Source organism: Equus asinus, chromosome 28 (assembly GCF_041296235.1).
Source record: "Equus asinus isolate D_3611 breed Donkey chromosome 28, EquAss-T2T_v2, whole genome shotgun sequence".
Taxonomy (NCBI): domain Eukaryota; kingdom Metazoa; phylum Chordata; class Mammalia; order Perissodactyla; family Equidae; genus Equus; species Equus asinus.
The window spans coordinates 18822163-18844675 of NC_091817.1; the positions used below are offsets into that span (position 1 = coordinate 18822163).

The window sequence follows — 22513 nt, forward strand, 5'->3', positions numbered from 1 at the left end:
GCTGATTATTAAGATAAATACCTTGTGCTGGAAACTGGAGTTAATTATAATATATATAATTAGTCACTGGTCAGCCTAGAAGTTATAATTTATTGTTCCCTAATTTGCATTTATTATCAAAGATATTTAATTTAAAGGAATTACAAAAAATAGCCTGATTTGAGTGGTTATGGAGATGGTGGGCATTTAGCAAACTTCAAAACTCTTTTTTTTCAAACTTTTCTGAACCCATTATATACAATTTCAGGAAATAACACACCAACATTAGGAGATGACTTCTGCTTGTTGATTAAAAAATGGGAGAGCCATTTTGGGAAGAAGAAATGGTGCAGTTTTCTCTTCCAGACCCTTGTTTTTGGAACACTAGGTAAGCTCGCTTGATAAGAGGGTCCAAGGCGAATTGTGGAGCTTGTGTGGTGAGGGTGTCTTCTGTGTCATGTTGGGGAGCAGGGAATAAAGTAAAATATTGGATGCTTTTCCTTTCAGATCATAATTTCTCCTGGCAGTTTGTTAGAGACCCAGCTTTCGTATAAAGGGAGATTCTCATGCCTTTTTGTAAAGGATGTCTCCATAAAGCTCCGCCGCCTTTCCCACGTGTTGTTTCTGCATCCCTTAATCCGATTCCCACTCTCTCACAACTCCGGCCTCCCTCAGCCACACAGGAGCAACTTTCTAGCATCCCTTTGTCTCTGAATTACTGTCTGTGTTAAACGGAGGCCCCTGGCACAGGGTGAGAAGGCAGCCCTCAGCCCTCTCAGCTCCTGGGAACCTTCTTTCTAATAAATGCAGCCACAGCGTGACTTACTGTGAGTTAGTCTGAAATGTGTCCGCAGGGGAAGCGACACCACTGGGACGCCAGAATTTTCCTTTCTGAGATGAAGGGATCGTCCATCCTAGGGTGATGTCTGTAAGAATATACCTTTCAAGTTGCTGTGTCTTCTGATGGAGAGCATCCTCTAGCCGTTTAGACATTATTTTCAAACTCCCTGAATGCCGAGATCAGAATGCTGCTCTCTCAATTCCCGCTCCTTCAGAGGTCAGAAATGGGGGTATTTGCTTTTGTGGTGTTCGTAAGTAAGAGTGAAGCACACTACACAGATTAGGTGTACTTGAATTATTTTTCTTGTGAATGGAAGTTGTGTTCCCTTATTGAAGGAGAGGTTGGGGGTGTGTCTCGGGGAAACCTCTGTGAGGACAAGATCTCAAACCCCCCTGGTGGGTCTCCCAGGGAGCTCCTTTTGCATGGTAGCGAAAACAGAGTCCTGAACGGCCTGAAGCATCATGGGACACCTCCCAGTCGTTTCTGCAAAGGGGGCCCTGGCTTCCCCTCTGCTCAGGAAGCCCTGGTGTGCAGTGTGTTCCGAGGGTGGTGGGCATGCACTTAGGGGTGTACTGACCACAGAGGATTTAAAAATGAATACCAACTCAAGAGGTCTCCTTTTTTTCATCACCATAAGCCAGCAATTCTAACGTCAGTGATAGAGGACTGGGGTGCTGGCGCGGAGAGTCCTTCAGTCGTGCACCCGCACGTCGATTGGCTCTGTGTGTGGCTTAATCCTGGGGCCTGATCCAGATCCCCATTTCTGGGTCAGGCCACCCACTCCCCAGCCACTTGAAAGTGTCAGCTGCCTATAGCTCAGAGCTGCCACCTTCCCTGGAGAGTTATACCCATCCTTCCCTGAGCAGCGCATGGCCGGTGAACGGCAGGCCCCGTTAGGAGGAGATGGCCCTAAGGGACATTTCGCCCTGTTCAGAGGCCACACCCCCATAGGCCAAGCTTTGACCTTACTCCAGACCACAGCCTTGCTCAGCCCCTTTCCTTCCTCTCTCCTGCTTCTTTCCTCCCCCAGCACTCTCTCAGCCAATCCCGTGCATGCAGATTCCCGTCTCAGGCCGTGCTTCCAGGGAGTCCTCCCGAAGTCATCTGACTTCCAGGCATGAATGCTCTGCATGGCTAGAGAACTTGGCCTCTGATTTCCCCAGGTTCACCGGCGATCTCAGTGTCCACATGTCTGATTTCTTCCTCTTTGCCTACCGATGCAAGATGTGCTCCCACTACTCCTTGGGACTTTTCAGGTGCATTCAGTGTCATCCACAGGTCTGGAGAGTTAGAGAACCCTGTGGTCCCCTGAAGATGTTAGAATTCTTTCCTCAAGGACTCTGTTTGAAGGCCATGATCAGCCTCTGGGAGGCAGGATAACATGAGTTTTGTGGCTCCACAGACCTGGATTCAGTCCAGACTGCCATTTACTTCCTGTGTAATACCGGGTAAGAGACAGAGCCCAATGCCACTGTCACCCAGCTGGTGAGACACAGAGCCAGCATTGGAACCCAGGAGCTTCATTCCGGAGTCCCTGCTTTTACCCACCATCCTGATTAAAGGGTGCAGTGGATCTGAAGTGCTTCACACAGCCCCTGGCTGCTCATAAGATGGTAGCAATGAAGATGACTACCCTGTTGATGACGATGGTGATGGCAACGAAGTTAAGAGAACAAGATCACACATATTGATAACAAAGGACAATAGACCAATTGAAGTTCCACAGATTCTCCCCAAAAGCTCCTCTTGATGAGAAAAAACCCCCAAACCAAAACCTTGGAGTCCTGGAATGAGCGCTAGTCTTGGAGTCAGAAGACCTCATTCTCATGAGATGTGACTTTGGGTGAATTCATTTGTCTGAGCCTTGGTGTACTCATCTATGAAATGGACAGAAATGTCAGGGTTAAATGAAAAGAGATCTTGGGTCGAAGTGCGTAGCACCTTACTTGGCGTGGTAGGTGCCCAGCAGATGTCTGGTGTGTAGAAGAAGGTCCAGTCTTGGAGAGGACCTAAGGGTGACTGGAGAGGAGCAGTGCGTGGCAGCTGTGCCACTCACTTGAGGGTCCCTGAGGAGTAGAGGAAGGTGGATTTCAAGAATTACTGGGAGCCCAGTAGGCACGGCTGTGTGGGTGCTGTGACAAGGACTTGCTTTTTCTCTGACTTTGCGGTAGCAATTCCTCTGCGCTCCAGGATCCTTTCCTGTTTCCAGGTGTTGTTTTCACACATTTGGCTTCATTGACCCGAAAGTGAGCTTTCCAAGGAAATGCACGGGAAGACAGAAATTTTAGTCTGTATTATTCATTGCTACACTCCCTGTGCCTAGAATAGTGCCTAGCATATACTAGATAGTCAATAATTATTGAGAAAAATGAATCTTATGAAGAGCCAGGACTGAATGTGGCAGAAACAAGCACTCTCCTAGGTGTCAAGAGGCCTTAAGTTATGTCCTCTCTCTGCTCCGTGGCTTTGGGAAAGCCACCTAACCTCTACGGACTTCGTCTGTCTGGTATGTGGGTGACGCCAGCTGTGCCTTAAAGGGTTGGAATAATGCCAGTTGACTCTTACTGGATCTTTGAATTTTAAGAGCTGGGAAATTGATTTGAAAAGAACAATTTAAGGAAATTTAGCTAACCATGGAATTTATGATATATAATATTTCTAGAAAATATGCTGCAAATTTTCTCTTTTAGAAACTTAAAACTACCTTTCCAAATAAATTCTTGGGTTAAGAAGTCAGAACTGAAATAAGAAACTATTAGAAATTAAAGGCAGTGTGTCCCAGAACCTATGGGATGCGGCTAAAGTAGTACTCAGAGAACAATTTGTAGCCTTAAATAGATTTATCAAAACATAAGATTGAAAATACATGAACCAAACATTCAACTCAACAAGGTGGAAAACTAATGCTGCCACCAAGACCACCACACACACACACACACACACACACACAAAGGAAGAAAAAAATTTTCAACTGAGTTTTTTCATAGAAGAGTCTTATAACAGTGGGCTGTGTTTGTACAAAGAGACTTTCTGAAAGTGGTCACCAATTGATAAATTTTCCACTAATCAATAATCTCTAATTGTATACTGCTCCATGCAGAATGCAAAGCTTTCTAAAGGACAGTCTTTCTATAATAGTCCATCATGCTTTCTTTTGTCTAGACCATCCTTGGGAAAGTGCCAATCAAAGATGAGGGAGGGGATTGCGAGGGAGCTGGCAGAGAGGTCCTGGAGAGAGCAGAGGGCTCCTGTGGACCCTTGACCATGTGAAGCAGCCTCTTGCTGGGTGATGACATCTGTGCCGTATGGTAGCGGCACCGCAGAGAACCTGTTGGCCTGAGTGTACTGTGCAGGGTCCTCAGGGGAGGCAGGACCTGAGCTGCCAGCTGGAATTTCCAGGGAGGTAGTGGGAGGTTGGGGGGAGCAGTGTGCTGGCCTCCTTTTCTAGTTTCATTTGATAATTAGTCTGGTGACTAATAGAAGCATAGACTCTCACCTCCCTGTGGACGTTATCCAGACAGGATGTTGGTGACTGAAGATCACCAGAAAATCCTCCTTGGATGTTTTCTCTACACTTTGGACAGTGCCTACCCCTTCTCTCCTGCCAAGAGGAAGGAACCAGGAAACAGGAAGCTTTCAACGTCAAAGTCTTCAACCCATTCATGGGGCCACTGGACCATGTGTGCCATTAACTGGAGCCAGGGCCATGGGGTGTCTGGGCATCTCCCCTTGACCAAAGAATGCCTTGAACTAGACACACTGCAGGGATGTTGGCATCTTTACGCTTATGTGTCCAATGAGGTCTCCACTGGCTTAGTTAACCTCTTGAAGCATTGATTCGTTTTGTCGTTCGTTTGTATTTTTGGTCTGTAAAATGGGTAAAATGATAGCGCTTACTTGTCTCAGTCCATGCCGGGCTACTTAACACAGAAAAAAGCTGCTATAACAGAATACCACACATGAGGTGACTTATAAACCACAGACGTTTATTTCTCACAGTTCTGGAGGCTAGAAGTCCAGGACCAGGGTGCCAGCCTGGTCTGGCAAGGGCTCTCTTCTCGGCTGCAGACGTGGTGGAAGGGCGAAGGCAGGAGGGATTTCTCTGGAGCCTCTCATATAAGGTGCTAATCTCATTCGTGAGGGCTTCACCCTTACAATCTAACACCTCCCAAAGACCCCCCTTCCCGATATCGTCATCTTGAGGGTTAGGATTTCGGCATATGAATTTTGGGGAGACACAAACATTCAGACCACAGCACCACCTCGCAGGCTGTGGTAGGATTTTCCATGAGGAAATTCTGTAAAGCATTTAGATTAATGCCTGGTTTATACCCAAACTCAAACTAAATGCTAGCTATGTGTTACTTACTCATTTTTTGCCAATTTTCTGATTTGAGAAACAGGATAAACAATAACCATCATATCCTATTTCAGAAAGGAGTTTAAATATACAAGGTTGAGCCATATGAAATTGTCAGTATTTGATCATTTTTGACCTATGCAAACAGTAATTTCGTGTGGGTCAATCTGATGAAATGTGGTATGTTGATTCATATCTATAGAGCCCTATGAGCAATCATAAATATGAATTGTTACTTTGTTCCCTCCCACTTTCTAGCTCTGCACTGAGCACAGCTCAGAGAAATGACAAGACTGGAACCATGGGATTTTTTCTCCCTTTGTTTCATTTTAGGCTGTCCCCCTTCTCCCCCAACCTGCCCATAATCATATGTCACCAAGCTCTATAGGGGCAGGCTCTGTTAATCAGAAATACCCCACAGAAGCAAGTAGATTTGTTATTTTGTCTGTTAAGTTGTTAATTGATTTGATAATTGCCTGGGAGACACACATAGACATATATATATACACAAAACAAATGTCAGACCACATACTTTTCTCTCGACAGTAAGATGAAGATGTTTCAGTTATTGGAACTCAGATGTCACCTAGAAGAATAACAGGAGGTACCGGGAAAAAAAGAGGGGAGTGGAGCCGGCGTGGCGGGGGGAGGCAGGCCATCCCTCTTGGTTATCAAGCGAAATGACTCCCCAAATATGACAATAAATCACCACAGGAATCAATCAGACGGGAGGCCACTGCTCCATGCTGATAATGCATCAATCAATATTTAATGTTTACACTTTAATTAATCCACACATGGGAAGCATTCTTTCAGTGACAAAAATGAAGGGATGAGAAATAAAACACCTTTTATATCAAGGAGCTGTGACTGCGCTGCCTCCCTGGGTGGCTTTGATTGGAGCTGTCATTGATCACCTTGAGCCCCGCCAGCCTCCAGTCACATTTGGATATGAAGCTAATGTGGGGGAGGGGTCCCGAGGTGTCAGAGTCCGGCTGGGAAGGCTGTGACTTCCTCAGAACTGCGGCGGAGTATGGATTCCTGGGAAGGCAGAACAAAGCCAGGGCAGATATTGGATTGTAAACGGTGACATCTTCTCCCAAGAAAAGATTTCTGTCTGCAGACAGTGATCCATAGCTCAAGGGGAGGCAGGGTGAGCAGGAAGGACGTGTCTTCCTCTGTTTTGAAGAGTCCCAGTGTCGTCTTGAACACAGACTCCAGTCTCGGCCCCCAGGACTGTTTTATAACGTTCATACCCCCCTCAGCAAGCTTTTCCTGCTCTGCCCTACCTCTTATCAAGCATTGTAAAATACCCACACCCTGTATATTAATTATAGTTCTTATATAACTGCGCATGACCCTAGTTGAGCTGTGGTTGACTACATTTGGCAGACATTTAATCAAACATATATTACATTAGCTTTTGCAAATTTCTTTGGCTATTGTGGAGCCAATGCCTTTTGCTTTGGGTCTCGAACGTTTTGCAGGCCCTTGACAAGCTCATAGCTGTAAATGTATCTATGTTTCTATTTGAGGAAATGGCCCGATGGGCAATGCAGGCTTTTGACCCTCAAAACTCGCTTAGCTTTCCTTTGGGAGCACAGCCCTGAGATGAGGATAATAGATGTTAAAAATGCCCGGAGTCTTGGTTTGGGTTCCTCCAGAAGTAGATGCCAAGATAAGAATTTGAAAGCAAGTGGTTTATGAGTGAGACAGGGAAGGCAAGGCAGCCAGATAAACGGGGGGTGTCACTGTGGGTGGATGGGACTCAGTCCCACTGAGAACTTGGGAAGAAAGCAGAGCGCTCGCTTCGGAGTGAAACCTTCTGGAAGGCGAGGAGGCCGGAATTATCCAGCAGCTCCCTGTCTGCTGTTACTCGAGGGCTGCTTCCAGGGTGTTCGCGGCCCACCACTCCCCATGCGGAAGGCCAGACAAAGAGTCCCAAGGCAGAGTCAGGCCTTCCTTTCCAGCAGCCTTCAGCTTGCAGAGCTAAATGGAGACAGGATATGCGCACACACCAACTGTGACCGTTGTCCACCGGGACAGATAAGTAATAACTGACCTTGATTCCGATTGTAAAATGTAGGAAAAAACATTATAAATGGTTCAAAGCAAAACGTTTCAGTTACTCTTGACCACTCTCTCAGTAAGTGCCACCCTGTTAGAATTTCCTCCAGTGTTGACAGACAGCAAGCTCTGTGAGCTGAGCATTAGATGAAGCAGTTTAGGGGCTGTGTGAAAAATATAAAGTCCCACTCACTGGAGCGAGATGCTCGTACTGTGAGAGGCATGAAGAAACTGAGGCTGACAGGAGGCAGCTGATTCGTGAGTCCCACTTCACACTACTCCAGGGGCATCCTGTCCTATCTAGACTTCTCTTTCTTTCTCCTTATCTAGCTCTACCAAGCTTGATTAGCTGGCAGTGAGCAAAGTCGCTTCTTGTATGGTGCAACTCTTCTGTGTCTGTTTACAAATTCCATTCCCTAATACAAGAACCACACTGTGCCTGTCTGCCCAACTCAGGTAGGATGATATGCTAATGGTTCTTTGTGTAGAATGCATACCACAGTTATCCAATGCTGACTATATTGATTTAATTTTTCCTCTTTTGCATTTCCTACTTGCTTCCCCCTACCCCAAGTTCCCTTGCAATTTACTGAATTTACTTTCACTGTGTATGTCATTGACTTTAACGTATTTCTAATTCATCGAATAGAATTTAATTTCAAAAAGCTTCTGTTACAGGAAGCTGGTCCAATCTCTGTCACTCTTTGAGTTTTAAAGACTGTTAGGAGGTTCTTTGGTTGCATATAATAGAGACTGGGTTTAATTAACTTAGGCAAGAAGAAGGAACTGTGGGAGGGCTCCTGGGCAGACCCAGAACATCTCTGATGATCTCAGTCGTGACCCATCTTGCTCCAGGGCAACCATCACGTGGCCAAACGCCAAACGCCTATCCCAGAGCACCTCTACTCAAGACTCAGACTCCCAGGAAGGATTGACTGGTCTCAGTTACATTCTGTTCTCACTCTGTGGCCAAGACTGAGTGAGGTGTCTTATGCTGGCTGTTGCTTCCCCAAAGAAAAGGTGGATGCTATACTCCCAAGAAGGGGGGAAGGAATACTAAGTTGACAAAAACCAAAGGAGCCGTGATACCCACCACAGTCTTGGTTTTGTACCATTTTATATAAGAGAGGACTCCAATTGAACACACATGCCCCCTTTCTCTCTCATCCAATTTTTCTTTCTAATTTTGAAATTAGCATGTACACATTCACGATGATCTTTAAAAGCTCATGGAAGAAATAGATGTGTGAAAGAGCAAGAGCATGGCAAGGAAATCTAACTGTTATTGAGCACTGCCCATATGCCAGACGCTTTATATTTATATTTAGAAAGCCCTGTCATATAAACTGTTGTTTTTCTAATAAATTTCTTGAACTCCTGCATCCCCTAGAACCAAGATGAACAGTATTTCCCTCTTGAGAATTCTTCTGTACCCTCTGTAAATTGTCCAAGGACCTCTTGGGATTACTTTAGCCCAGTGGTTTTCAACTAGGGCACCTTAACCCCCCCAGAGGACATTTGGCAACATCTGCAGGCATTTTTGGTCATTATAGCGGGTGGGGTTCTCCACCAGCATCAGTGGCTAAGGCTAGAGGTGTGTCTACATATCCTACAATGCTGAAGGCAACCTCCCACGATGAGGAACTATCTGGCCCCAAATGTCCATAGTACCAAAGCTGAGAAGCTAAGCTTTCACTCAAGGGGCTCGGCTCTAGTCCAAACACCAAGCAAAGAAGAAATGATGAGTTAATCTGTGTAATACCACTGTTGTTCACCTCTGCCACATGGGGTCACTGGAGAAGATCAGTCCAGCGCAGTCTGGTAACCGTTCACTCTGGTGAGAATCTCTGTTGGCACACAGTGGTGCCCCATACTGGCTCTTTAGTTTACATTCACATGTTTACATGTTATTTCCTAAAGTCCAACAGCTGAGCCGGGAAGACTGGATCCGAGATGCTTCTATTTTAGCCACAGATAGATTCTCTGCAGGAGGAAAAGACCCTGAACTCTAGGATTTACCTGCGGCTCCTACCCTGAACTTTGCCTCCCAACGCAGAGTTAATCCTGCAGATAGATTCCTACTACAGGTTCACTGTTGGTCGGATTTCAGACTCTCTGGGCCTTTTCCCTTTGCCCTCCTTGCCCCATCACTAAGGCTTCATTCATTTTTCCAATTTTTGTCAGGTCTGTGAACATGTACTCTTTTCTCTTTTTTCCCTTGAGGAAGATTCACTCTGAGCTAATATCTGTTGCCAATCTTCCTCTTTGTTTTTGCCTGAGGAAGACTGTCCCTGAGCTAACATCTGTGCCAGTCTTCCTCTATTTTGTATGTGGTTGCAGCCACAGCATGGCTGATGAGTAGTGTGGGTCTGTGTCGGGGATCCGAACCTGCAAATCCAGACCACCGAAGCGGAGTGCACCAAAGTTAACCACCAGGCCATGGGGCCGGCCCCTGTGAACATGTCCTCTTATTTATAATATTAATATTTTCCTTTTAATCGACTCACTAAATTTGCTCAATAAAATTTTTTAAGAAAGAATCTCTATCCACTCTCCCAGATGGAAAACTAGTTGTCATAAATAGAAGGTGATATAAGAAATAAGAATACTGCAACTAAAACAAAAAAGCTGTTATTAAATGCTAGCTAAATGCTGTTGCTTGCTAAGGATTCTGAGACACAGGCCCGCTAGGGATTCCTAGAAAGGGAGCCGGGCCAGGGTTGGAGCGGGACTAAAGACGCACTAGGACCCACGGAGACTTTTTTGCTCTACGGCTAGTCAGAGGGCTAGAAGGACGGCTGGCAGCGAGTCTGGTGGGGGTCCGCCACACCAGGGCGGCAGCTCACATCAGCTCATGTGTTATGTGCGTCCTGTGCTTTGGGAAATCTGGACCTAATGATCCTGAGGGGCTCTTTTGGATCTGACCACTGCCTTCATCTCCCTTGTCTCCGTCACAGAACTGCTGAGTGGCACTACTGAGAAGAGGGGTGGGGGGGCTTCCTAAACAGGAGGGTGCCGTGCACCTGGGGCAGGCAGATGCTCACTTCCTGTGGGCGGGCTGACCTCTGACCTGAGAGGCAGGGCTCCTGCCTCCCTAAAAACACCTTCCCATCTGATCCCCAGGTATCTCTAGTTCTTCAATCAGGGATAATCTCCTTGGTTTAAACCTTCGTAAACTTAAGGTTTAAGTTCTCAGAAAAATGTGCAGGTTTCCAGGTGGCTGTAGGGGGTGAACTTTCTAGGGGCCATATGTCATTTACAGGGCCCTGGGACTGAGTTCATCAGTCCTTTCCTGGGAGGGAGGGCAAGGCTCAAGGACGGTTAAGAGGGAGGAGTGCCTGGGGTCAGGCCAAGGGGACCAAACAAGGAAGCAGGGATAAGCTAAGCCCAACTTCACATCCCCCAAGGGCCGTCCTTGGCTTCTGATCTCCGTCTTCGGCATGGGCAGAGCTCGGTTTGGGCCCCAGTTAGGATCACGAAGGAAGGGCCACATGGGGGAATTGGAAAGGGAGCTTGCTGTCTGGAACTGATAACAGCATTGCTCTAAAAGCTCTCCAAGCACGGAGCCTGGTACAGAGTAAGTAGCCTCCAACTGTTATTATTATTATTACTATGTATTTTCCTTGCTAATACCACTTTCTAAACTTATCTCCCCTCTGTTGTCTTTCACGGCACTTGAATAGGGCCCGGCCTCTCTAACTTGGCTGTGAAAACAATAACAACATCGCGTGCCAACTTTTAAAAACTCTCAGTATTTGTCCTAGGCCTTGTGCTAAGTGCTTTATACGTGGTTTTCTCTTCCATCCATTTAACTACCCCATGGGATAGAGGCTATTAGCTATCCTCATTTTAGACTTGAGAAAACTCAATTTAAGTGGCTTGGCCAAGATGTCCATGTGAGTAGGTAGCTGAGCCTAGGTTCAGCTCTAGCTTGCAGCACAGTCCTTTCCAGCACTTTCTCAGAAGCACTTGGGTTTGAATGGGATTCTGATTATGTTTACGTTTCTCCAGGACTAGAATCCCTATGGCTTGGCTTTCTTTTGCATACCCTGTAGCATAGGTTCTCAAGCTACCAAGACCAGTAACATGACTCAGGGAACAAAGAAAGAAAAAGCAAGAGAAAGAGAGAGAGCGAGCAAGAGCAGATGGTTTAGTCTCACCCTTGATCTATAGAGTCGGGATCTGGGGGATGAGTCCTGGGAGTGCGTATTTTTGAAGAGCTCTCCTGGTGATTAAACCATTCATGGAAAGCTGTGCCCTACAGCGCACCAGGGGCATTGCACGCTACAAATAGCACTGGCTACTAAATGTTTGTTGAAGGGCTGTGTTCTTTTCGTAATTTGCCAAGAATGCAGGACAGAGTTTCAGGATAGGAGAAGGTTCATGCTCTGTAATCCCAATGGGCATTGTCAGGAAACCATAATCTTCAACTTCTTTTATTTCTGTGTCCCTTCCTTCTTCCCTTCCTCCCTTCCTTCTCTCCTTCCTTCCATTATCCACCTGTTTATCATTTATCTACCTATCCATCTATCTATCACTTAATATTATAAGTTTTTTTTTGTACGAAATCTGCCTACCTGCTGGGATGACATTTTCTGTCTTGGGGGTGGGATGGTGCTTCAGTCCTGATGATGAGAAATCACTGACACTCGTATGGGAAGCAATGGCATAAATGTGAGGGATGTCATCCGCCTTTCCTTTTCCTGCCTGGAAAGTAAGGAAGAGATGCCCTGTTCAGGGAACTGAAATGCCTGCTGGGGGATGAACTGTTAGGCCGGTGGCCAGGAGCCATTCCCTCTACTCACCCCCCACCCTCTAATGGCGGTTGATATTAGGCCTGTCTTTTTGTTTTATTTTTTTAGTTCATTCATCTCACCATTTGACCAAGCCTGTAACACAGCAAGGCGCATCCAGACTTTGCTCCTTGATGACTTCTCAGAATGAAAAGGATTCTTCCTTCGATTGGTTCTTAGGGACCACACACTACTTCCTCCCAGAGGAGGAGACTGACACAGAAGGAGAGTCATGGAATAAAGGATGGGGCAGAGTAAGTCCCCCAAGCTGCTGGGAAGGCAACAGCAGTGCCACTTGGAGTTGCAGCCCGCTGCTCCTTTCCGTGGATCTGGGCAGTCAAGGCTTGACGGTGCTAATAAACCCTCTGACCTTTTATTCCCAGGAAGCCAGACATTCAAATTCCCTCCTTTAATTTGCACACATGCACGCAGTGGGTCAGTGAGAGCGCTGGTGTGTGAATGTGCTGGGGACCTCACGTCGTTCTCACCAGTGAAATGCTCAGGCCCCTGGCATGGGGTGTGTGCTGTAGTTGAAATTCTGAAAATATGTCCCAAGCTCACCAACCAAACACATACAGAGGCATTTGTTAATGAGTCTGTCTCCTTCACCAAATGCATTTCCTTTGGCTTCTGGTAGCCTCTTGGTGAGCTCCCTTAAGAGGTAGAGAAAGAAATCCTTTTTCTTTTCTTTCTTTTTAACCTACTGTCCAGTTTTGTCTTGCTCTGTGAGAAATAAAATTAGGGAAATGGTAAACCAAAATCATAATTTTTGCATAAAAATTTTAGGTGTTTTTAGTGATGTTTAGAATTTCTGATAGTGACTAAGAGAAAACACTTTGCATAATTACCACAAAATGGCGCTTTATAAAAAGCAGATTTTAGCTCTAGATGTTTTTAACTATCACCTTTCTAGAATAAAAACAATGAGTGCTAGGAAACCAATGGAAAAATGGCCAACTCCCTTACTCTAAGGGTGACTTTTTTATTTTGCTAACAAGGACTATACTTTTTTAGGACGGCAAAATGAGGAGCTTTTGTGGTCCTCGGCACTCCTGGAAAATGCTCTAACACAAAATCTACTAATGTTGCTACAATGATGGGATAATTAAGTAATTTCAAGAGACTGTGTCCAATATTAGCTCTAAACCACCATGTTGGCCCCAGCAAGGATGTTGAAAATTAAGACCTGGTCAGATCTCCTGTGGTTGGACTCAGAATGAGAGATTGAGTGGGTGTCTTGGTCAAAATTAAAAAAGACCTAAAATTCTGAAATTAGACCTAAGCAATTTTTTCTGTGTTAAGAAAATCTCTGAGAAATAACATACTTTTGACCTAGAATGTCTTTGAAATTGAGAGGCAAGAACATTCAAAAACAACTCCCAAGTTTTACACGGGGACCCATGCTTTTAAATACCAAAGGAGACCTCCTTTGCCCTTTTCTTTTACCCACATGACTGCCTGTCAAACCCAAGGCACCCTATAAATTTCCATCACATGGACTTTCCCATCAGTAATAGAAAATGGAATTTAGGGTCAGTTTATAGGGTGACATTGTTGTGGCTGACAAATTATCTATGCCAAAAACCTGTTGTGAATGCTGATTGAGTGCCATGTACATTTTCTACGAAAGGAGCTCAAAGGGTACTGAGTTTAAGTTGAGCAAAGGTTTCAAATGAGATAGAGTATTGTGTTTAGGTATTCAACTGGTTTGACCACACTGAGAGGTTTAATAAATTTGTTCACTAAACTTGGCTTTTAAAAGGCCAATATCATCAAATGCTAAATGTGCTGCACGTGGTTAGATGAACCTGCTTAGTCTTAGGCTAATAGAACGTAAATCTGACATTTAGAGATCATCTGATAAAACTTATACATTTTCCAGATGAGAATGAGGATGAGAAATAGGAAGTGACTTGACTAAATTCATACGGGGGTCTGTGACAGAACTGGAGGTCCCGTTTGCCAGGGTAGTGTTCCTTCTATGGCGGCTTTCTAAGAAACCACACTGCCTCATCCATTTGTACACAGATAAAGGATTCTAAAATCATCCATCCATGCATCCATTTAAAATAACATTTATTCACCATCTTTTCTGTTCCGAGCATTCTGCAGAGTCCTGGGGGTACGAGAAGGAGAGATGCCATCTGTGTTCTCAAGAACAACTCACACTATGCAGTTCAGGGAGTGACTTGCTGAAGGTTTGCGTGATTCCTATGGGAATGTGGAGGAGATGCGTTGAAATCCGGTTGGAGGGACTCAAAGATGGCAGCACAGGAAATCCAACGCCTGTGCTGAGTCTCGGAGTACAGGGCGTGTGAGTCCTCAAAATTTGTTCTTCTTGTTCAAAATTATTTTGGCTATTTGAGTTCCTTTGTCTTTTCATATACATTTTAGAATCAGCTTGTCAGTATCTACGAAAGCATGGATACTGCACTTTTCTCTAAGGTAAGTAGTAATGTCCCCTGTTTCATTCCTGGTTTTAGTAACTTGAGTCTTTCTTTCTCTTTTCTGGATCATTTTAGCTAAAGGTTTGTCAATTTTGTTGATCTTTTCAAAGAACCAATCTTTGATTTCATTGATTGTCACTATTGTTTTTCTATTCTCTATTTAATTTATTTCCACTTTAATCTTTTTTATTTCCTTCCTTCTGCTTGCTTTGGGGTTCCTCTTAGTTTGCTCTTCTTTTCTAGTTTCTCAGGTGGAAGTGTAGGTTATTGATTCGAGATCTTTCTTCTATTTTGATATAGGCACTTACAGCTATAAATTTCCCTCTAAGCACTGCTTTAGTTGCATCTCATAAGTTTTGGTATGTTGTGTTTTTATTTTCATTCATCTCAAAGTATTTTCTAATTTCCCTTGTGGTTTGTTTGTTGACTCATTGCTTAGTTAGGAGAGTGTTGTTTAATTTCCACATATCTATGAATTTTTCAAATTTCTTTTCTTTTTTTTGAGGGGGTCATCGCCCTTTATTGTGGGGTCCACACAGTGGGTGCCAGGCCCCTCCTGCTGAGGGAAAGCTGAGACCACCACCTGGGCTGACCACTGGGCTCCCATGAGCTCAGTCTCCTTCCATTCCCTTAACCCCAGGCTGAGCATTTGCACTGGATCTCGGGGGGCCTGGGGGACCTCCAGGGTCTCCATCACCTTCTCTCCTATGGGCTTGGGAGCATCATTGGTCAGGTAGCAGGAGCCAGGGTAGGTGGTGTGTCACCTGGTGCAGCAGACCTGGGGCTGGGGCCGGGGCCCTGGCCCACAGCTGTAAAGCCCCAGGTGGAGGCAGTGGTGGCAGCCCCAGCTGTGCCATCCTCAGGTTTGAGGTCCTCCAGCTCTCATAGATGGTGGGGACTGTGGTGCAGTGGCTCAGCCACCAGCGCAGGCTGACCAGCAGGGGCTGAGACGGGGAGGCCACATCCACATTGTTACCCAGGGCCACCCAGACCAACACAGGAAACTTGGTGGTATCCTTGATGGCCCTGGTGAGTTCACGGGTGGTGGCCCATGTTAGCTGGTTGCCATTGAGCAGGAGCTGGGTGAGGCGGGGCAGTGCCCAGGGGCTGGGCAGCAGCAGGCCCAGCAGCTCGTCACTTAGCCCTGTGAAGCTTAGATCCAGCACCATGAGCCCCGCACCCTGGCTGCCCAGGTAGTGCATTATGTGCTGCACGTCCCACGCTGACAGCAGGATTCCTGAATGGTGCATGGTCTCCCTGCCAGCAGAGTCTTCTGGAGGCTGCTCTTGAGGCAGCTCTGGGTTTTCCTTTGAGGCAGGACCTCACTACTGCTTGGAGTGTGGGGTGAGGTGGTAGATGAGCTGCTGGCAGATCCTGTCTGAGCACTTCCAAAGCTCATAGTCTGTTTTGGGCACTATAAGTCCTGGGGCTGGTTCACAAGCAGGTCATGGGAGATGGGGTCCACCTCTACATTCCTGTAGAGGATGTTGGTAAGGAGGGTCCCCTCAAGGCCCGGGTCCTGGCACAGGAGGTGCAACAGTTGCTGGGCACACTCAGGCTGCTGCTCACAGAGTGTAGACTTGATCTCATGGAGCCAGGGCACCCAGTGCTCATAAGGCACGGGCCCACACCCTGCCGCAGCCCCGGCCTCCGAGCCCACTTCAGGTCCCACGTGCCTGCCCAGTCATGCCCCCATGGCCACTGCGCAGCGGGCATCAAGCATGGGGGCGGGGGGCCGGGCCCTCAAATTTCTTTTGATTAATGGCTTCTAATTTCATTTCATCAGGTTAGAGAATATACTTTGTATGATCAATCCTTTTAAATGCATCAATACTTGTTTTATAGCTTAACATATAGTCTATCCTGGAGAATGCTCCATGTGCACATGAGGAGAATGTGTATTGTGTTATTTCTGGGTGGAATATTCTATAGATATCTGAGGTCTAGTAGGGTATAGCGCTGTTTGAGTCTTCTATTTCATTGTTGATCTTCTGTCTAATTGTTCTTTCCAGTATGTAAAGTACAGTATTTAAGCCCTCAGATATTACTGTTGAATTGTCTAGTTTTCCTTCAATTCTGTCAGTTTTGCTTCATAAATTTTGGGGCTCTGTTGTTAGGTGCATATATGTTTATAGTTGTTACATCTTGTTGAATTGACGCTTATACCGTTACAAAATGTCCTTCTTTGTGTCTAGATACGGCACTTTTGGAATCTTTGAATGATGTTGTCATTGGAAATTTTATCCCAGTGCACAAGTACTGTTCATGACCTCTGGTACTAATAACTTACTACATTGCTTTTTGAACCAATCATCTAAAGGCTTGTGAACAACAACATTCAAAACTTGCTCGTAAAGTCATACCCCCAGGAAGAATGACTAAATCTGGTTTAAATGTTTTTGCCCTCTTTCTTTATTCTGTCAGGTGACCTCTCTTAGCATCCCAAACCAGCTGGCTGAGGTTATTTCAGGCTCTTTTCCTGAAATAGTACTGTTTGTTCAGGATAAAGTATTTGTGAGCACCTTTTACAACATGAGAAACTTTAAGCAGACTTAAATATAATCCAACTCCCTCTTACTCAGTAAATAATTTTAGGGAAAAATTAGCTTGCCTAATATTCAGGCATACGCAGTTTTCAGCTGTATATGCGGTTGTTTTCATTCTACTTCATGAAGAGGCTCAGCTGATCATACATCTCGCCCTATCCGCTCCTTCTTCTCCTTTGGCTTTCTGGTGCTTTGAAAGTTGCCCCTCGCAGGGCACTGGACTTTATCAGTGCACAGTCTTGGTGAACAGCATGTGGGTTCTAGCGAGACATGTAGCTTGATGTCCAGGCCTCAGGAGGGCCTTGGCTGGGTCTCCGGATCTGCTTCCCATCCAGACTTTGCCAGGTAATTAACAGGCTTGGTCAGTTAAGCAGGAAGCAAAAGAAGCATAGCCTTGTTTTCCATAAAGATTAATTTTCTTCAGGACACCAAAGAGGTGTGGGTCATTCAAGGCCAACATCACCATTCCTGAGCCTATTGCTCTCTCACTCTGGGCCACTGGCTCTGCACTTTGAAAGGCATTCTCAAGAGTGTTTAGGAGAAAAGCCCATCTGTATAGTCAAATGCACACACACACACACACAAAACATACATGCACACATACACACACACGCCACACGACAGTGCTTGGTATTCTTCATGGAGTTCTAGAACCTCAAGGCTAGCAGGGCCCGAGACGTTCTCTCATAATACAACCAAAGGACCCTTCTATTCATTCACATGGAAATGTGACTGGGTCCAAAGACACAGGCTCATTTCTTGATGTATGTATCCAAATGTGACTGAGAAATGCACTTTTTGAAAATCGGATCATCTGGCTTTAAAATACACATCGTAAGTAAGAGTGCCAGTGAGACTGTCAACTATGCGCTGTGTTCAGGACTTCTGGGTTACTGACCCCTCTTGTCTTCTTCCCAGCTCTCTCCTACCCCCAACCATTGTTCTCCTCTTTTAAGAAATCAAATGAGAGAAGGAATACATCTTACCTGGGTAGAAAACAAGACTCAGAGAGCTGTGACACCTGTCTTTCGACATTTAGGAACTTGTGGGTTGGGAGAGAATGCAGGCTTAGCCTGTGTGACCCCAAGAGATCAAACTGGATCTAGTGGAAATCACATGGATTCAGATGTTTTAAAAGAGCTTCCTATTTGGCAAGAGTGTTCAAAGAAATAATGGCCTGTCTTGGGAAGTAATAAACTTTTTGTTCCTGGAGACAGTAAAATATAACCTTGATGCTCACTCATTAATGTATTATTTAGCAATCTCTATTTGGAGCCCTGCTCTGTTGTAGGAGCTAGGGAAAGAGCTGTGAACTAGAGAGGCTGGAACCCTGCTCTCGTGGAGCGTCCATGTTAGTGGGGTGGAGGATGCAGACCCAAAACAAGGAAACCAAAAGCTTCTTAAAATCATAGTTTGTGATACCTGGTAGGAGGGACGTGGACAGGCCGCTATGGCCGGGAATGAGGGGGCCCAGCCTCCAGTGTTTCCAGGATGGTCCAGATGGGAATTGGACACTGGGACAGTGATTCTGTGACTCAGCAATGGGCACTACTTGAGTGCTTTGTCGCCCAGGAATTCAAGATAATCCAGGAGATTTGGGGGTCAGTTACCGGGGAGTTGATGGAGAGTAGCAAAGGGCTCTGAAAGCCGACTCTGGACACAGGAGCCCCCACTCCCCGAAATCAGTAGAATCTTGTTTGCTGCTGGTTTTTAGTCCAGGTTGGACTTTGTTTTTGGCCAAAGGTCATTATGTTGGTTTTTAGCAGAAAGAGTCAGGTTAAAAGAGTTGGCCTGATATCTGGATTTCTTTTAAAAATCACCTTTCAAGGTCTGTCCTGGAATCAGGGCTTTTTGGGTCAACATCTACTCCTGGTGTTGGAGGGGCAGGAATGAGGACAGCTCATCCTACACGTATTCTTCATTTGGCCCACAGAGGCGTTTTGGTTTTCTTTAAGCCAACATTTAAAATTGAGTGTTTTACATAAAAATCCAGATTTCCGGTTTTTCTTGGAAAAGTTGAAGATGTGTCAAGAAACGTGCACCCTCCCACTAGGTAACGTCGGCTGGAGACGTTCAGTGTCAGCCGCCTTCAGACGGGGTGGGGCTCTGCAGTTCATCATGGTCCCTGTTCAGCCTGCTTCTCTCCTTCCCGAGACCTGCTTGGCTCCTGGAGGCATTTGAGTATTTGACTCGTGATCTGTGCATTTCTAGCCCAGGAGAGCGGAACTGTTGTTTAATGATGACTGCTTTATGACCCTGTCCTATTGTCAATTTGAAAAGAAAGGATATTGTTGAACTTTGGACTGTCAGAGCTGAAAAGGCCTTTTTAAAGAACCAGTCCGTCCCCAGTCCAAACCCCTGCTGAATTCACAGGGAAACAGAAGATCTAAGAGGAGAAGACTTGCCCACAGTCACACACCGAGCTGAGGACAGTGACATCCATGGGGAGTCACCCATACATAGAAATCCCACAGTAACCATTAAGTTGAATTGAATCCAAAGCAATTTAAGAACAAGTTTCTATAATGGAAGGATTTTTTTTTTTTTCCTCAAAGTCACTGGAAATAAGTAAAAAAAGAAAAAAAGGAAATTCTGTATTCTTTGCCAGGCCCATTTGAATGTTGTTAACAACATTAAAAAAAACTTCTGGATAAAAATATCTGAATGTCTTAGTTTAGTCATTATCTTGTTGATTTGCACTTAGAGTTTAATTTAGAAACCCGAGGACAATCCTAATCCCTTTGGCTAAGCTCTCCAGGCAGATGCCATAGAGATATTAGACTCTCTCCACGGCTTCTCAGTGCTGGGGAAGGGGAGCCTCTCCCCTGGTTACAATGGGGAGCATTCTTTGCTTACAGAGGGCGCCTTGAGACGTTGGGCTCTCATCCTTCATCCTTCCACTTTGGCCAACCTGGATGGCTTTTAAGGTGCACAGCAGAAGGACTTCACGTACATGTATTGTGAAATGATTACCACAATAAGTTTAGTTAACCTGAAACTTACACAGTGTGGTATGTTGATTCTGTCTCAGTAAAACTGGAAAAATAAAAACAAATAAATTTTTTAAAAAATTGGATATGTGGTAATGGTATTGTGATTATGTTTTCTTTTTCTTCCCTAAAGGAGACCTCTCTTTTTAGTGATCTACATTGAGGTATTTATGGTTAAAGTGATATCTCCTGTATTTGCTTAAAAAATACTGTCGAGGTGGGTGATGAATAAACTGGCAGGTGTATACATGAAATGACATTGACCATGGGTCGATAATAACTGGAGCTGGGTGATGTGTACATGGGGGGCTCATCATGCTACTCTCTAGCTTGGTACGTGATTGAAATTTTCCATAACAAAATGTTTTCAAAATTAAAAAAAAATAGAAGATGGCTTTTCGAGTGTCCTGGTGAAGAGTGAGTTGTTAAGGGGACGAGGCCTGATTCCAGGAGGCTGAGTAAGGCTGAGTCCCGTTGAGAGTAACAATGACGCTGAATTTTAACAAGCAGCCACATTTGTGGAGCATCCAGCAACTGTCAGGCACTGTTCTGAGAGAGTCCCACCCATCGTCTCATGTCGTTCTCACAACAACTCTGTGAACCTGGTTCTGGTTATTACCCCCATTTTACAGATGAGGAAACTGAGGCACTGAGAGCTAAGGGACTTGTCTGGGGCTGTACAACTGCATATGTTAGAGCTGGGATGTGGACCCTGTCTCCAGAGCCCAGGTGTTTTACCACTACTTTTTTTCAAGACAGTTCCAGAGGCATAAGGCACATTTCTGAGCTTCTCGTTCAATATTCCATTCGTAACAGATGATGCCTCTTAACTCCCAGCTCTCTAGATCTGTGCCGCCCAGTGTGGTAGCCACTAGCCTCATTTAGCTGTTTAATTTTAAAATAATTAAAAGTGATATAAAATTAAAAATCCAGCCCTCAGTCACACTGACCACATTTCAGGGGCTCAAGGCCCTGCGTGGCCAACGCCCACCCTGTCAGACACTTCAGATATGGAACATTCCCATCATCGTGGGAAGTTCTTTTGGACGGCACTCTTATAGGTGAAGAATTTGAGGCTCAGAGAGGCAAGGAGACTTGTCCAAACACACACAGCAAGACCCAGGATTGGATAAACACAAATCGCGATGCCATGTCTCAGTCCTGTCCTTGGCCCTCTGTTGCCTCCTCCTGCTCATCTCTTTTTTTGCCTGTGCAGTGAGATTTCAAGTTTATCAAGGGCAAGCAGCATGTGTTTTATTTTATTTGTGCATCACACTCCAGCTGCCCAACCTTTACCCCCTTCCAGGGCTGAGCACATAGTAGGGCCCTCACAAGTTCTATGCACATAGTAGGGTCCTCAAAAACCCTCTCGCCTTTCCTTTCCTACTCCTCACTTTCAAAATGACAGAGGGAGTTCTGGCAAGTATCAATTCTCAAGTTTTAACTAAAATGTGTTATTATAATTTTTTTTTTTGAGCTGGCAAACTTAATTGCGTAAGGCAGAGAGATGGTTTTTATTTGAAAACCTCCAAGGACTAGTTCGCTTCGTGGGGGTAGGAGTGAGAGGACCTGTACTGTTTGCTTTTCTGGAGGTGAGAGTGGGGGCAGGGCATGTGGGGACCGGGGCCCTCAGGAGCTGAGCACGACCTCGGTCTTGAAAGAATCCTAACCGAGGGTTAGTTGCTTGTATCGACCCTGGAGACTGGGTGCCCTGGGCTGCTCCAGCTTCAGCAGCGAACAGCTGTGTAAGCTCGGACAACCTGTGCAACCTTTTGAGGCTGCATTTCATAATTTGTAAAGTGGAGTTTGGCCTCCAACAGTCAGGAAGCACCTTTGAGATAACCTACATAAAATGCCAGCAAGGAGCCCAGCCGGACGCCTGATAGATAGTCACTGTTATCTTTATCACCTATGAGGTAAATTACCTATTTGTCACTTTCACTGAACTGAAGAGTCCTTAAGGGCAGGACCCTTGTCCATCTCGCTAACTGCTGTATCCTTGTGATACAATTCCCAGCCCCATAGTAGATGTTCAATAAATATCTCTTGAAACAAGGAAGGGGTATCTTAGTCTCAGAAAAAGTTTGTGCTATACAAAACACTTAAATGTTTATAGTTTGGCTCTCATCAGATACATAAATCTCTAATTATAACCCATTTGTCAAGCAGTTGTGTGGGCACTGCTTGAACACCTCCACTGATGGGGAGCTCATTACCTTATAAGCAGCTTTTTCCAGTTTGGACCCCTCCATTGGGCTTGAGGGCAATCACACATGTCTGGCTGAACTACAGACAGGAGGTGTCATGCCCCTCAAGGGCACCCTCCTATGTCTCTCAGCTACCCAAGTCTCTTAGTCCTTGTAGAAACAGGGCCATACAAAGTGAGTCTCCAGTCAGCTCTGTGGAGTTTCCTGGCTATCACTGGGAGTGGGGAGAGAGGTGGAAAAATGAACCTAGAGAATCTGGCTATAAAACACATTACCTGTATTT

The 22513-nt window shown here is 45.4% G+C and overlaps 1 pseudogene; it reads right to left on the reverse strand.

Annotated features, from left to right (window-relative positions):
* On the reverse strand, positions 1 to 20152 carry LOC139042345 (leucine-rich repeat-containing protein 75B pseudogene; annotated as a pseudogene).
* Between the last annotated feature and the right edge of the window lie 2361 nt (positions 20153 to 22513).